Below are 3,413 nucleotides of genomic sequence, written 5' to 3'. Positions count from 1 at the left end.
AACTAAATACATGGTCACTATGGCTAATGTACGTATCACTTAGAAAAGTGCCTGGTGTAAAGTAGATGCTAAATGTGTGATAGTTACAAACATTAGCCTCAATATCAGTGCTACCAAATAGAAATATAATGTAAACTGAAAAGTTTTTAATTTTCTAGTAAGCACATTTTAAAGTAAAAAGAAATAGGTAAAATTAGTGTTAATAATATAAAAACTATTACAATTTCTGGGGCTGGGGTTGTGGCTCAGTGGTAGAGCGCACACCTAGCATGTGCGCGGCACTAGGTTTGATATTCAGCACCACATAACAATAAGTAAAGTAAATGCATTTTGTCCAACTACAACTAAAAAAAATTTACTATTTCTATACATAATATAAAAGTATTACTTTTTAAAAATTCTTACTAACTCTTAGAAATCTGGCGTAGTTTGCATTTATAACACATCTCTATTCATACTGGCAACTTTTCAAATGCCCAGGGGCCACAGGTAGTTTGTGACTACCACACCAGACAGCATGGCTCTGAGGATTTATGTGATGACAGGCCAGAGAATCTCAAGGTCTCATCAGGTCTGTAATGCCAAGGTTGAGGTGCTTAGCTTCTCTGTCACACTCTGTAAGCAAAACACTGAGACAGGGCTTTGGAATGTATTGTCAAACATCTTAGCCTCATCTCCTGAGCAGGTATACAGCTTCACTCCAATAGGAAGGATAGTAACCTACCCTTGGAGAAATCTCTGCTGGCTTTCTGACAAATAAAAAACCCATGGGCTAATTAGTGTTTACTGGCTGCTTTATTGCTATAGTATAGCTAAACTATGAAAAGCAATACTGAAGTTATTTTATCAATTTTTCCTGAGCTAGTTTTTACTTATTGAAACATCCCCTGGAAAAAATTTTTTTAAAGTTTTTTTTTTTTTTTCTATATGTGTTTTGGTGTGCTTGTGAGTGTGTGTGTGTGTGTGTGTGTGTGTGTAGGTTATCTTCCTCCAACCTTCTAATTCTGTTATTTGTGTTTTTGTTCCATTTTCTGGACTGCATCCAATAGCTCACCATTATCTAAATCTTGATGCTTCTAACTCAACCCAGAAGTGTAGTGAAATCCTGACTATTAGTTTCCTTTTACTATTACCAAATACCTGAGATAATTTGTAAAGAGAAAAGGTTTATTTTAGCTAACATTTTTAGAAGTTCCAGTTCATTATCGATTAGACCTGTTGCTTCTGGGCCTGTTTGTGAGGCAGCACATCATGGCAGGAGCAAGTGGCAGAGCAAAACTGCTCACCTCATGGCCAGGAAGCAAAGAGAAAGAGAAAGAGACCTGGGTCCCATTATGCCCTTCAAAGGCATGCACCCTAGGACCTAAAGACAGACATCTCACTAAGACCTACCTCTTAAAAGATCTGTCACATCTTAATTGCACCATCATGGGGAATAAGTCTTAGTATTCATTGTAATACACATTGCACCACAGTTAGGGACTTTGGATAAAGGAATGTAACATGCTGTTCCCCTGAAAGGTTTTTACCACTGCTTATACATGGTCATTTTATTCTTGCTGCCTTCATTCAAATCTTTTCTCTGGACCTGGTCTCCATCTGAGGTCATAGTCAATGTATCCAGAACCCAATTAGTATTTCTAAAAGGTCTGGACAATAAAACAAAACAAAACAATGAGAAAACTATGTTTAATCCTACACTTAACCAATAATTCCCTTGCAGGAGGCAGAATTTCAGCTGTCTGAAGGTACAGACTGGAGAGTAGGAGGTTTGTTTAGAGTTTCCAAAAGGGTAATCTTCAAGAGGAGCTTGGCACAACCAACAAGCAAGAGTCCTTCCCTCCACAAGAGTCCCTCACCCAGGTTAGACTTGCTGATGTGGGAGGGTGGGGTTATCAACTAAAGGGCACAGCACAGAAGCCTCCCATGGGAGCCAGGGAGCTGACACAGACTCTCTGGAGGTGGTTGGGACAGATTAAATAGATAAGGGTCAGGGTTTCTGTAAATCAAAGGCTGATCAACCTGCCTTAGGCAATTATGTTTAATTTTGTTTAATATTTTAACTCCTTCAACTTGTCAACTGTTCCTACATGTTAAATTTCCAAAGCAGCTTTGATTACTCTGTACCAAGTCCTATCTTCCCATCTGCTTCTGCCTAAACAAGACTGACATGCTAAAAGCAAAGGAGAAAACTCATATATGGCAGTGCTCAGTACTGTAGGGTACAGTACCTCATTAACATGAACCGTGAGGAAGCATTATACTGTCGAAATTGTCAGCATTTAACAACAGAAAAAAATGACTTGCTAGTTCACATTTCTTTTAGAGTGTGCTTTTATTAGAGAAAGGGATAAAAGACAAGAAAAGGAGCATGAATCTTGCTTTAAACTGGGGGTTAACCGCTTCCCTGAGGATCTTTGATTCATGACATTAGGAAGTGAAGACCACTCGGCTAGTTAGGCAGCTTTTGTTTCCTATTTGGCAAGTTCACCTATGAAAGCTAAGACAGGCAGTTCCCTTGGGGGGATGGGACTAGGGGAAGGAGCAGATAAAAGTCTGATCTATAGTAGTTAAGACATGGCCAAAGACATTATAAACTGAACTGTCAGGGTGAATTTCACTTTTGTTGGAATGGCTGTTTTTCCTCTTAAGCAGATGATTTACAGTAGATCCCAGGAAGTACCATACCATTTATTTATTCTAGAAAGCTTTCTCCTTGTGTAAGGGATGCAGCACTAACCAGAAGTGTGGAGCTTTGGTGAATAAAACTTTGTAAGTCCTAGCTGTTATGGCTAGAATGCATGCAAAAACCGGGCCAAATTAGATGAGTAGGTGGGGAGCTTTGAAATCCTTGGAATTATTGGAGGACTCCATCAAGGTTCAAAGTCCAGGTCCTAGTGAGCTGAAGGAGAGAGGCTGTAGGGGTCTAGGGCCTTGAGCCCTTAGCCGGTTCCCACTGGTCATGTGTCCAGTCAGTTCAGGCTGTAGATGTCTCCCTTTTAACTCCTAAGCAAAGAACTACTTAACGCTGGTAGTTAGTTCTGTCTTGCCACCTGATGAGTGTCAGAGACAGACTCCAACCAATTGCTTCAGTCCCGAGAAAATGAACACATTTTAGTTTGCTTTCTGTTCAATGATTTTCGGAAATATAACCGACCCGGTTCTGGTTAGAAGGGGGCTTGGATCAGTTACTTTCAACATCCTCCACGATCAAAAACGACTTTAGAAGTGGATCAGAAATGAGCACTATTTGGGATCTCATCCGATCCAGGGGTCGGAGACGGGGTGGCTCTACGAACTTCAGGTTAAGATGATGACACGGATCCGCGGAGAAGGGTCCCACGATCCGCACAGACTAAAGGCAGGCCAGGGACGCCCAGGGCGCGCGGGCGCGGGGTCGGGGACGCAGCCCG

This window comes from Marmota marmota, unplaced genomic scaffold (genome assembly GCF_001458135.2).
Source record: "Marmota marmota marmota unplaced genomic scaffold, marMar, whole genome shotgun sequence".
NCBI classification, from domain to species: domain Eukaryota; kingdom Metazoa; phylum Chordata; class Mammalia; order Rodentia; family Sciuridae; genus Marmota; species Marmota marmota.
This window is presented reverse-complemented; position numbering follows the sequence as displayed.